General features: G+C 35.9%; 1 protein-coding gene across 1 annotated transcript in view; it reads left to right on the forward strand.

Moving 5' to 3' along the window:
* Positions 1-14,905, forward strand: part of chm (lysine acetyltransferase chameau) — a 73,969-nt gene that overhangs the window by 20,517 nt on the left and 38,547 nt on the right. The gene's annotated exons all lie outside the window — the stretch shown is intronic.

The following is a 14,905-nucleotide window of genomic DNA, read 5'->3' on the forward strand; positions in this document are numbered from 1 at the left end:
AACGTGAAACTGGTGCAAACGGTTTTTCGCGTATTATTGGCGTAATATTTAGACTCCCACAAGTCTTATTTCAGTTATATTGGAAGTTGTGAAACCCTCTGGGAAGTATCACCATAGTAGTGAACGACAAAGCGCGGCGCTGTAAATGCAATCTGCTCCTGAACCTAAGTAAATTTTCAATATTCCACCGTCGACGTCTTTTGTCGAACGTCATCTGTTGCACTGCGGTACCACTCCCTTGCAATATGCTGTAAAAACCCCATTGCGAGATCCGCCTTCGCGCACGTTCCGGCTGCATGCCACAAAACCGCTGAAAATCGCGAACGTGAACCGCGACAAATCTGCGCGATTAGCGGCGAGACGGGCGGACATGTTAAATTCATCTGACGATTATGTTTTATGCAACGGGTCTTGTTTACGAGCAAACGCACCGCAGGGCGAATCCGTAAACGGGTCGGTTTCGGACACGCGTAAAAATATGCGATACGTGTCGAAGAGCACGTTTTTGGGCGGCCGCAACGGAAATCCGACACGTTGTCAAATTTACAAATTGATTAACGCAATTTTTACCTGCCTGTGATACTCCCATCTTTACCTCTTTGGCATGCCAAATCAGAATCTGGGCGGAAGAGATGAACCTTTTATAGCTGAGTAATATAATATATACAACAGTTGCGTAACCTATAGACTCATAGACTTCAATTCGATTTAATTATTGTATGAGTGATGAGGTTTCATTTTAGTTGTTGGACAGGTTAGGTGCGAATAGTGAACACCCCATGAGTAACGCGTGGTTATTCAGAGTAACGAACGAAGTGTGAATAACGACAGAGCGGCGCCGGAGAGTGTATTTGGCTTGTTATGTTGCCATTTGAGAATGTTGCGAGCCTTGATAATGATAAATCCTGTGATTCTCAGAAGTCTAATTGCATTTGAAATACATCTATTTTTACTGCTACATACTTGATATGAACTCCGAATTGTAATTTATTTTTGTATGTATTGTAACTATCAAATCGATTAATCATAATAAAACTTTTAATCGCCGATTGATCGATAGCGCTCTAAGTGGAGAACCGAATTCATCGTCATAGTCGATGAGCATCAGCGCGCTAGATCGATAAGGTCTTTCATTTTGTATAAAACCGATTTTTTGTTTTGCGGTTGTTTTGCTTTTTTGAATCGCTTTTGTATAAGATAAGTGTGGCATTGCGGTGAACAGCTGGGTGCTTTGGCTGAGACGCGTGCGTGCTTACTTTATTTAATGAAGGGTGTATCCGAAGTTCTTCCTTCACTAGTCGCAATCGGATGATTGCTGTTATTTTAACTCGGGATTTATCTGACCCATATTTTGTTTTGACTCAAATTAAAATGTCGAATTTGAGGCATTGTAAAGTAAATTTATTGTTCCTGACTCCTTCCAGATACCAATTCTACAAATTCATATGCATTTACATAGTTAATTCAAATATTTACTTTGAGCTAACACTTAAAACCGCTCATAAAAAATCAAAACTAATTGACATTCTGATCGCCTCCTCACTATTCATTTGACTTGATCGAATAACAGTGTAAGTTAGACCGGAAAAAGTAGTATCATTTGGATATGCTTTTCTCACATGGTTATAATATTATTCTAAACGTCCAGTCTTGACAAAAAAAAAAACGAAGTGCAGATGAGTTTTGTTTGTCGTTGTCTACTGTCAACCCCAACAGCAAGTTTGTCAAACATGCAGCATATAATTTCACTAGAGCCTATCAGTTAAATTATATTTTTGCTAGTAAAAATATATATCTGCACTGCATTAGTTTGAATCCGCATGTCTGAACTTTAATAAGAAACTATCCAACCTGTTCCGTATATACATATTCAAGACGAATCATCTTGTAGCTCAGTAATTGCTTTGATGAATATGTATCTTGAATTCGATAGCACAAATATGAAGAAAAGAATGGGCAAAGATTTGATCCTTGCGACGCTTTAAGTCCATGTTTGAGACTTTATACTTTTATTGTCAAAAGATTGCTGTAGAATTAGTAATTTAGAATCGTATAGTTCTGTTCCGTTTGATTTATTATTTTGTTGTTTATGTGTTAAATTATGGAAGAGTATTAAAAATAACATTGAAAGTTGAGTCTTTAACGGGTAAAATGCTAGCAGTTACAATAACTGAAATTACCAAGTACTGTCGTAGTCAATAGAATACGTATGACGTGCGGCAGCTTTTCGTAATTTTCAATAGTTCTGGCGATGCTTCACCTTTCAACACGTGTTTCACATTACTCTTACTTTGCAATTGGGACATTCTCTATCTCTATAAATTATATTTGATTATTACAAATGTAATAATTCAAGCTGTTTTGAAGCGATTCGTTACATAATGGGTTTAACTCCTAAGCTGTATCATAATGAACGTAGCTGAAACGTTCTAAAAATACATTTTTCATGGCGCTGTCCCTATCTACGCGATTTTCGCAAGGGCCGTTACGTCATTCGCAATCATCGATAGAGCGCGGCGAGGTCGTTCAGGGGCGGAGACAAAGGACGCTCTGCTAAAGAGCAACGATCTCGTCCTCTACGCCGCTCACTGACGCACTGTCTGACAATGCACCGCTGACGTCATCGCCGCCGCCGCCGCCAGGGAGGAATCCGGCCGGCAGGAAGCAGAGGGGCGCAACGGGCGCCCGGTCCGTGGGGTCCGCGAATGGTGTCCGTTTATAGAGTTCGCGAAACGAGCACGTGGCGGTGGATAATATGCGAAATCTGCGGGCCGCAAGGTTCCTCCGGCCGGCGGCGTGTCGCAAGCGGCGCGGGCGGGCATGTGGGTCAGTGCCGCGGCCCCGTCTGGGTCTCCGCCCGCCACCCGCCGACCACCGTTTCAGGGCTGCCCCCTCGATCGTGAAATATACAATAAGCCCCGAGTAAATCCTCATTTCTGCTCGCTTGGAGTACCTTTTTATAATATTCTAAGAACGGAGGATACATTTAAATTGGTGGATATTGGACCATAGTTTGATTAAGAACTTATGTTTGTAGATACATAATTTATCAGCGTCCTGTTAAAATTTGAGCACGAAACGTTTCGATGAATGTTGTGGAACAGCGGAGGAGTAAGGATGCTCCGTGAATAATACGACTATATGATCAGCTGTAGTTCTAGCGCCTGATTCTCTAATTCATTTAATAATTCCGTATTTATAGTTCAAATATAATGACACGATTAATGCGATACATGTAAATGTAATAGCATTTTGTAATATAGTTATTTGAATGACTTTTCGTTTCTGATGGCACGACTGTTATGCTTCCTCTACACTCTCTGGAAGTTACCGAACCAAAGGTCTACCGAATACGGTCGAGGTCGCCGAGACATTAGAGCGGGCAGACCCGAGCTTGACCGAAGTAGCCCCGAATTAACACATTATATTTTCCGTCCTTGCCCAACCATGGCCTACTTCCAGAGAGTGTGGAGGAAGCATTACATATTTTTTTTAAATACGTCACAATAAACTGCTAAATTCAGAAGAGGTAGAACATCCGTTGAAGATGTACTTCGTAGTTACAGCAGAAAAGGTTGATAATGTGGGAAACAATATAACGGCGTCTTAACTAAAACGTTGAGTACGTTAAAAGTTTCGTGGAGTTAGATGTCGCGAATGCTCTATGTTTCAAAATATTATTCAGCCATAATGCAACGTAATAAAAAATGATCTTTTGCCTATTAAAAAAGGGTTTCTTAATTTTTTTTGGTTCGATTTACCCTTTTGATAGTCAGATAAAAGCAAGGGAAATAAGTTTTTAAATGCAATGTAAAAAAATTCAAAGTGAACTTGTTGAATTAAATTCAATTGTAATACGTTTTTTTGTATAAGTCAGTCTCTTCATCTTATATCAGGAATAAATGGATAGTTGATCCGTGTTTTAGCTCTCGTTTCATCAATATTTAAATAACGTTTAAATGAATTCTGTAATGTTTCCAAGTTTTCGCATAAATCGCGAAAACTTGGAAACATTCTCGCAAACTTGTGAGAGTTTGCGAGAAAGATAGTCCAAAGACCAATGGCGTAGCTAGGGTATGTGCCGCCCAAGGCGATCCTTAAAATTGCTCCCCCCCCCATACATTTTTTCAGGGTTATAAAATCAGCATTTTAAAAAATAATACATTGGTTCTTATTAAGCTCTTGTTATTCGTGGATTTATATATGTTTTAGTTTATTCAGGGTTAAGGACCACACTAGACGATCCCATCGCGAATATGCCGCCCCCAAGCAAGTGCCGCCCGGGGCGGCCCGCCCTCCCATAGCTACTGCCAAAGACTCAAATCTGAATATTTATCCAATTATTCGATTATAAATATTTAATTTTTTTATTATTTTGTAAATACCAAAAACACAGCTGTGAATTGTTTCTTTGTGTTTGTTACAACAACGCAGGTAGTAATTTTTTATTAGATGTACATCCCAAATGAGCCTTTTATTATTTTTGTAAAATATATTTTATTATCAGTATGTTACTTTTAATAGCCATGGCCATAAAAAAATACAAAATAAAACACTTTGTAATTGCCGAAATTTCAGAAATTATTTCTAATTCTAAGCAAATATTGTGCAGCTGTGTACTTTAGTTGTAGTATTTTCTGTCTCATTGTGGTGATGAACATTGTATGTCAAGTAAGTCAGCCACATAGATCCATTCTGTTAAAATTTTCTTAAATTAGATATTTTTCTTTCTCATAGAAAAAGTCAGCATATTTCTATGTGATTTATGAAGTAATTCACATTCTTGATTAATTATTTAAAAAAAGACGATTCAGAGAATTGCCTTGATACAAGTTGATAACTTTCGCGGCTATTATCTAAATTTCAATTGCGGATCCCCCGAAATCTTTCTACGCGTAACCTAATCCTTTGGTTGCTAGTGTTTTTAAAAAATATTTGTGTTAATGCTGCACAACAGGTAAATTAAAGAAATAAAAAAGTTCCACACAATTAACACATGAACGCAGTATCAAGTTTCCAAATTCATTAACATTTTCTGGTATCACGAACAACGATATATTGTTGTTTAGCAACATTGTTTCTCGTTTTCGAAGAGTATATAACGCGATTAGTCTTTAACGAACAGAGGCTAAAGAACAATCAAAACAGTGAGCTAAAATATGAGGTTAGTCACCAAAGAAGTGTTTAATATGAGGATTTCCACAAAATTCTGTTCGAATAAAGATTAGGCGGAGGTAAAGAGCAGTAGATGCGCTCAAAATTATTGTACAGTTTACTCTTGAAGTTTAATAATTCACGGCCTCGTTATAAGTTATGTCCTTGAAATTAAAAAAAAATTGGTTATCAACATTAAATTGTATTCAATGAAGCTTTATTTTAAATAATGGAATATTTTTTTGCACATTTATGAAATTATTGAATCGTGTAGCAACCCTGCTGGGAGAGAGGCCTTGAGACGCCTGGGAAGCGGCGGCCGTTGCGATACCTCGCCGAATAATCACTTGCCTTTTAATACGAATGGAAGTAAAGAGAGCGAGATGAGGAGAAGTAGAAGTAGTGGTGTCTAAGAAGAATAAGAAGAACAAAAAAGAACCATGCAAAATGAAGCCGGTCGGTCAGACGATCGCGACGACGTACATGACCGGAGAAAAAAATGCTAATTCGCCAAACGGCCGGGCCTTCGAGATGCAGTCGTAGAGGAGTCAGTTTCCAGGACATTCCTCGGGCAGTAGAGTCACGCCACCGCTGCACGGTCAAGGAGATCCACGAGGAAAAGTGGCGGGTTTTGCGACGTTGCCAAAATCGGCCAAGTGTCCACGCGCTCTCCGCGTACTTTGCGGGTTAAAAATAGCGCACTGAACGCCCTTTTTCGATAAGGGCAGCGGTTTTGGCCCTTTTTTGCTTCTGGAGCGAGTGACTGCTTTTTTAGCGCGTGCGCCCCGAGTGTTACCGATCGCGGATTTCTTCGCCATTCCATTCCACGGCTACATTCCAGCGCTCGGTCGTCGGCACGCATCTGCTCGTTGCCAGGCCCTCCTCCCTCCCATAAATGCGTTTTAAATCACAACTTCGACTGCTTAAACCGGAGGCTGAAACAAAGATGCAGCAAGATGTGCAACTTTCCAATGCAATTTGTTGTTTTTCTTGGTCCAAGAATGAGTGATTCGATCGTTTATTAACAAAGTGACAAATGCATCCAGTCAAGCACGTGACAGTTTTAAATTACTACAGTGTCGCTCTCCGTGAAATTTATAAGCAAGCTTCCCTTTTTGCTTTTCATTGATATTGATCTTGACCCAGAACATTGACGCTTCTCTCCAATCTTGATTTTGTGACATTTCTCTTATTATCGCTCCTTCTACGTTTCTAGTTTCAGTAGAAACAAAATGCATACTATAACTTTGAAGTTGTATGATAATTAATGATTTTTATTGGCACAAATATGAATGATTTGATCAACAAATTCAATTTGGAATCGAAGAGATTTTGCCGCGTACTTTATAAGACTCGCTTGCGCGTCCCGCGGACACTAACGTGTTAAGCTATGCGTATATGCCAAGACTCGCAAGCTTCCTTGTTTGTTTCTCTCTCTCATTGGTTTTAATCGTGACCTAGAATCTCGATGATTTATGGTCAAATCCTGTGGCATCTATATTTGGTGTTATTCCTAATAGTAGAAAGAAGTTCATAAAATTCATAAAATTGCTATTTAGAAATGACATATTTATATACATGGCGTTTTGTGTTATTTATTACCAACAGTCAGTCGTAGGTGGGGATTGCAATAATACCGGTATTACTGAGAGAAAACAGTCAATACCGGTATAGAAATTATAATATTTTTTTATTAATTGGTAATAAAAAAAGAACAGAATTCAAAGTCAAACTAAATGTTTTATTGTTGTTATAATATATCGTTGAATGTTAATACATGTTTGCGAATTTTGCAAAAAAATCCAAGAATTCAAGAGTCAGAACTTTTTCTTTAAAAATATTGAATGAATATGTAGTGGTCTTCATACTTTTTTGGGGAAATATATTAAACAAGCAGGTCAAATTTCATTAAAGAAAAAAAATCGGTACTACCGGTATTTCATTTTGTAATACCGGTAGTACCGAAATTTTTCCCCTAATACGGTTATTACAGTATTGCAATCCCTAGTCGTAGGATAATGCGTTTATTATTTAAACCAATTTGAAACAGATTTAACTACAACTATTTAGGTTAATTTAAGTATGTATCGTTTGATAAGAACATATTTCGTTATGTCCACTCACAAGTGTGCAGTATTAACCCTTAGAAGTCCATAAGAATGTATGTTATGCCTAAAATGGTTTTACCATTGCAGTCCAAAGGTGTCTTTGTCATGCCCAATATATTTTTTTATTTTCTGAAGCCATTTTAAATTATGCCCTTACGTCTTCTACATGTCACATGTTCTTAACTGATTTTTTCCCACATTGTCGATACCGCTGCCATACTATTTAAACTAGTAAAACGTTTCAAATTGTTATTACAACGGGGTCGTTCGTCCGCGGCATGAAAAGGACACCGGCGGCTAAAATTGCCAATTAAAGTTTTGCACACACTTGTTCGATGATCCGCCGCTGTATTCAAAGCTTGTGGCGGTGGTGGCCTTGAAGGAGAAGTCAGTGGCACCAGGCCGTAGGAATTGAAGCGAAAACGCAATAGTGCAATCAATCGTTCGTTCGCTCTCCACGTCCGTCATCATCATCGACACGTCGCCGGCCAAAGAGGAAATCGAATCGCAAGTACCTAGTGCTTCTGCTCAAGAAACTTGTGAATGCCATTTGATTTTGAGACTAAAAATAATTATAGGTATTCGTAAGTTAATATAAGAATAAAATGGGAAAATGCTTTATTTAATATTATATACTTTCTGATTAATTCAGCAAAATTTATGAAACATTTTAAATTGATAATTTTATCGATTTTTTTTGTGAATAATGATTGAAACGAATTTGATTTAAATTAAATAACAATAAATAAATTTACCGCGATCAAATTAATAATTTACTGAAACAACCAATACAACACGCATAGTGTTGGCCTTTCGAACATTTTGTTTCGTTCGACAAACATTCTGCAAATTTCGGTCATAGTATACACAGCCAATTATTAATTCCATTCACAAAAGTTTTTTAAATGCGTAAAAGCATTTTTTTAAAAAGCGTCTCATTGTCCTACATTTCGAAACAAGGAATATGGATTTTGGAGCGACACTAGTCAATCGGGGGTATATTGAGAGAAAAAGCGATGAATGATCGGCACTTCACAAAGTCTTTGTTAATCATTTGCCTCATAGTAGAAACACATTTTGGCTGTCAACGATATATATGGACGGGTGAGCCCTTTCATGTGTTTTTATGATATGTAAATTCATATATAAAAGTTGTTCCTCGTTCACGGAATACAGGCGAAACTGAAATCTTTCTTTGCCATTTTTCTATCTTAAAAAAAATTTACTTTTGTATTTAAAAAAAAAATATTCCGGGTACCCGGTTAATTTATGGGAAAATACCCGAGAACCGGATAATGAATTTGGTCGGGTATTTGGATGCCCTAACTGTAATAACGTATTGTTAAACGGAGTCTTACAGAGAACGAAATATTTTCGCCACAATGATACATTCTTAGCTTAACCTTAATTTATTTGTGTGTGTGTGTGCAGCTCCAGATTGAATTTTCCTACATTTATAATAAGGACTGATTTGCTTTTATTTTTAACAACGTTACATATCTACCTACAAATATAAAACGGCATGCTAATGATGATGATGTATGAACGCCAAGTATTGTAAACGTGCTATTTTACAGCATCTCATTGCTTTCTCTGAATGCCTCGGAAGAAACGCCGACTGTTGATTCAATTCTCGTTATAAAATTTATATTATAAACATTGTAAGATCTCGTCTCGAATCTACAAATGTCGGCAAAATATAACCATGTTATTGATCGATATTATAAATAGAAAATGTGGAATTGTTACTACGTGACAACTTGAAATATATATATTTTATAATATATTGATTAAAAATGGTACACAGTTTTCTGCGCATTCTCCATTACACTGCTTCCAAAGTGAATGGATTCCTCTTGAAATATGACTCATATAGCTCTACATGTCTGAGAATCTTGTCACATAAATTGCGCCGTTTCGGGACTTTCTACTTGTGACAGGCATGCATCACAATACTGATTTTAGACAGGTTTTACACCTTCGCTGCTCAAAAAAGTCATTAGCAAAAAAGGCGCCAAAGCAATGTCACGTTCCTTAGGTGTATTTTAAAACACGTACTGTACTTTTAATTTATGTGTTATTTACTTATTGTTGTGGGAATTGTGAACTGAATAAAAAGGATAGATATGATCCTGGTAATTAATGGTATTTTGAATAATCCAAAAATTTAAATTTATGATTGATTTATTTTTTAAAGTATAAAATTTAATGTATATATTATGACATTTATATAACATTACAATATTTTATTTTTATAATAATACATTTAAAAAATATTATTTTTATAAAGCAGGAAATAAAACATGGAAAATGTGTTTCAACACAATCAATGACTTATAATTTGATCCCATTGAAACTAAACTAAAAATATACATGGGGTCAATCTGATAAGATAAAATATTTTTCAGTGAAAAAATAGTTGGCTTAATTAATTTATAAATAATATAAATTAATTAAACCAACTCCTTATAGTTATCGCTGAAAACGTTTTTTAATACTTGGATAGTTTGTTCTAGATGGGCTTTATCTATCGCTGACGTCCTACCCGCGACTATGAATTGTCGACACCACCCCCATAGTTATAGTGTACCCCCTCAACACTCAAACTGTTAATGGCATTGCATAATGTCACATCTTCGGAAGTCATGCTCGCGCATTAATTCAGTGCACGAGGCCACCTTAGCGCAAAAACGGCCCTGCTCGTATGTAACTTTCTTCGTCCGTGAATCAGCGATGTGCAATCTGTGGCACGCCACGTGGACGGTCGCTTCTCGCGGGCCCATGTCAGACGCGGCGTGCTCGGCATCCGAAGCGTGCAATTTCGTTTCCGTTTTGCGAAACGCCGACCGGCACACTACCAGCCGTCTCACGACCTCTGTCCATTGTGGTGGCCAATTTCGACCTTTTCCGCTCGGGAATTCGGCCATGGCTGATTCGGAAGAAATCGACGCTGATCACGATATTGCAGGTGTGAAATTGCGGAAGCGCGGCCGAATTACGCAACGAGTGCGATGTTGGTCCTACCAGAGATCAAAATCAACTGCTGGTCCTACCAGAGATCAAACTCAACTGCTGGACTTTCTTATATAATAGTTTTAGATGTCAACTATGCACTTTTCTCAATAAAAAACGAACTTATTTAGACTTTTCTAACAAGCATTTGTAAGGGCTGAGCGTGCAGATTTCCTGTCCGTTTTTCGTAGTGGTACACCAATCAGATTGAAACACAATTTTATTTTATTAGCCCCTTTTGGAGACACCATCCATTAGAATCACAGTGATCTTCTGTTTACACATATTTCAACCGTCGTGATTAATCTTTTCCACAAATTGTTATAGTGATGGGATAATATTATCTCATCACTATAACAATTCGTTCATGAGTTCATGGTCTTTTAATGCTCGTTCTACCGTCTTTAAGTCGATTTATCCAATGGTACACGTTTACTTTCGAATGAGTAAACTCGTCAAGTACACGATGTATATATAATATAAGGCCTTGATACCCTCTTTTCATGAAATATAATTCTTAATTAAAAGTATAGTTCAGACGAGATTATATTTATACACAACACTAAAATTTTATACAATATATTAATAAATGTGAAAATGTAGGAGCTGCATAGAGCTTAGAACCATTCGATTCTGTACACTGCGCGGTTTATGGTTAAGCCCGACCTCCTACCTGGGCTGTTGTGAGCGACAGCCGCGGTCTAGTAAATCGGCGCGAAACTACTGATGGTCTCCAGCATATGAAAACAAAGCAATAAACATTGAGCGTGTCAATTATTAATCCCGCGAAGTGCGAGATTCATTCAGTGATTCGTTTCTTCTGTGCGGAAAGAGAAACTCTTGCTGAAATTCATCGCCATTTTATTTCTATTTATGGGGATGACGCTATGTGAACAAGCAAAATATGTCAAAACGATGTCGTGAATATAAAGCAGGAAGGAGTGATGTTCGTTGTGAATAAATGAGTGGAAGGCAATATTTTGAAAAAATATAGAATAGCATGTTTTTTTATAAAACAATTACCGAAAGACTGATATCGTAAATTTTGCGCGCGTTAGGTGCTGAAAAAAAAACAAATGCAAAACTCACTTCAAACCAAATAATTTACTGACTTTAAATCTGTGTTTTCCAAATGATATTAAAAAAATCGCGAGAATATACTAAATGGCCGAATATGTTTTTGTATTATAGTTTAGATAAAGTTAATAATATTCCGAGGTACACAATTACGTGTTTGGCCGCGCAGTACAATTTTTTTTATGTATTTGAAATATAATTTAGTGATTGTATGCAAACTTTGATTGAATTCTTATAATTATTTTAACTATAAGTACGGAATAGCGTACTTCGTAACGTCTCAGACTAGTAACTCTAAGGTTGCGGGTTCGAGCCCTAGCAGCGACACTCAAATTTTTGTTTATATAAAAAATGCGCTATTATTAAAAATCCGGCCCCAGCTGCAGTGACATTTATTGGTTGTAAATTATATTACACATACTAATTGATAACTAATGATATAGAGGTCACCGATTTTAATGGTTAATGCTTACTTGTAGATATTTATTATATCCGATTGACTTACTCAGTTTGTACAAATTTATGCCTGTCAACGGAAGATGTAATAAATAAATAAATATATATCTTATTAGTTAATCATAATTATTCATTACATAAGAATCATTATAAGGTATTAAATAATTAATGTCGTACATTTTATATTATTATTATATAGCATTTTAACTGCATTCCTTTTTATCAGTCTAATTTTGACTTTGCTTGTATTTTCTTCGCATCTTCAAATAGTCTGAATTTTGCTGTAACATTTAATAAATTTATTTTTAGCTATTCTTTTAGCTAAGTCATAAGAGCAATGTAGTCTTCTTGTAATAATTTTGCTATTAATGGTTCAAAATTCGGCTTTGCGATAAATCTTTTTAACTTGTATATTCAATTAATTTACCAGACCATATCGAACGGCTAGCTTTTATTTTAATATACTGTAATCAAGGACCGCATTGTAAAAATAATATTGATAAACCATAAATATGAAATATAATAAAAGGGTAGGTAGGGTCTAATTCCAAGAACACACAACATGCACCCCTGTATTTTTATCGCCGCTCATATCTACATTTTAACGGTTTTCGCAATTTAATAATACGAATGGACAGGAAGGAAGCATACGAGTTAATTTAGAATGAACAAAACTCGCATTGAAAACAGGTGTGGAGTCGTTTTTGTTAAGTGTGTCCAGAATCAGAAACTAAATTAGCGTCAAATTCCGCCCAATCAAGATTGCAGAAAGCACTTTTGGTTTAATTGGTTACAATGACGATTTGCTGTGTGCAACCATAACGTTGTATGGCGTTGCCCCTGTATGTTCAGATAAAATCGCGCTGGTGCCATAAAGAATGGTAGTAATTGTGCAACGGCGAAAATGCTGCAATCGATCTTTGTAAATCAACGTTTTTTTTTATTTAAAAATAAATTTCGAAATACATTATACAAATGTTCAGATGTATCAATGACAGTTTTAGATGAGCCTCATACTTTATTTTGTCAGGAATACGTATTTAAGTTCATAAAATTGCTTTAATTTATTTATCCAATTAGTGCAAAATATCAATTAATTGTCTGTAAAATAGTATTTAATTTTTTTATAAAAATTTATAAAATATGCATAACACGAGGGCGTCAAAAGGAAAACGCCTAATTTATTATTACACACTTTTTGCTCAAAGGCGTCATTTTAGCTTTTTAAAATCGCCAGAATTAAATGATCAGCTGTAATTGAATTAATTCAGCAAAATTGGTGGAACATTTTAAATACATGATTTTATCAAATTTATTGTATATACATTAGCTAATAATGTTTGATATACATAAATATCGGATTCGTATCGGCGTTTGTTTTGTGCGGATTTGCAGAAATAAATTAACCGCGATCGAATTATTGAACTGATTGAAACAACAAATACAAAAACGTAAAACTAACCTGACAAAAATTTCCGACGCATACCTGTTTTTGAGATAAGCGTTAAACGATAATAAATAGTGGGCGTTTTCAACAATTTGAAAATAAGAGTGTCACGTGTCATTGATAATTTATTTATATTAACCTAATATGTAATTCGAAATGCATGTGTGACGATTTCCGATTTATATTAAATTTTTCATAGTTCGTCTTTAGGATCCATTTCAATCGGTTTAAAAATTTGCTCAGGTGCACTTTAAGACCCTGGTGAATATTCAGTAGCCCCACCCTTAATCCTAGATATAAATTTATATTATATTGAATGCAATCTCTTCTAAATTTTGCTTAACAGTACTTCAGGACCCTGAGGAAAATAGCCCCCCCTCCTACTTTGTTTCATTTCTCAAGATCAAATTTTGCATATATAGTAACTCGTGTAAATGCAAAGTTATGGGGGAAAAATTTTTCAAACGTATTATTATATACAACAAAATTGTTATTTGTGTGCTACTTCTGAAGAACCGCATTTTACCAAAACAGTATTACCGAAAATTTGTGCTACGCTGTCAAATGCAACGTCACCCTTTCATAAAAAAAAATATATTTTGTGCATAGAAGTATTTAAAAATTTTTTTTTGAGTAAATAAAACAAATTATCAGCAAATATAAATTTGTAAGCATCCGAAATTTTCGCGCCGCGCAAAAAACAATGAAAACCTTTGATTTATTTGTCGATCTCTAGTTGATATCTGAATTTATCGCTTGGAACTATTCAATTTGTACAGAAATAATGATATAGTGTTCTTTCCGTATCACTGCCGCAGCTCTTCGTTTTCCGTGTTTCATATTGCCTTGAATGCTAAGGTGTAATTTGTGCGATTCGGGATAAGCGAAGTAAGATTTATTTTATTTTTATTGTCATTTTTCGTATAGATGGATAAATAATGACGGAATAGCATTGTCCGTAACGCCTCAGACTAGTAACTCTGAGGTTGCGGGTTCGAGCCCCGGTAGTGGCACTCAAATTTTTACTCATAAAAATGCGTTATTATTAAAAAAAAATCGGTCCTAGCTGAAGTGACATCTATTTATTATAAATTGTATATCACTTAATATAGGTAGATGTCACCAATTCCCAGACATTCAGTCTGGTGGTTAATACTTACTTGTAGGTATTCATTATGTTTGATTGGCATACTCAGTTGGTACAGATTTGCCCGTTGTAACGCATTGGGCTTACGCCTGTCAGGTAACAGCGAAAGATTTAATAAAAATAAATAAATAACACAACACCCAAAATAATTCATTCAGGTGAATGTTCTCCTGATTATGTCTTCGCAGTCAATCGGATCATTATGGCGAGGGTTTGAGATGATTTACTTATTAATGGTTTGAGATGATTTACTTATTAACATTTGCTATCCGCAGGTGTGAAAAGGTTACTAACTCATAATTAATAAAATGTGATATGAATAAAATTATTTAGTAGTACGTCAGAAAAGCTTGGAGACGACATGTTTTTAGCTTCAAAGTCAAATCATTTCAGGAAGTCGATGCGTCCATGATATATTCTGGTAACCCTATTTCCACGTTAATTTTTTTTTAACCTTAAAAATTTAGACAAAAAATATCTGCAACCGGTCATCGACAAAAATGT

This window comes from Plectrocnemia conspersa, unplaced genomic scaffold, assembly GCF_051122295.1.
Source record: "Plectrocnemia conspersa isolate PC_06_02 unplaced genomic scaffold, ASM5112229v1 ptg000014l, whole genome shotgun sequence".
NCBI lineage: Eukaryota > Metazoa > Arthropoda > Insecta > Trichoptera > Polycentropodidae > Plectrocnemia > Plectrocnemia conspersa.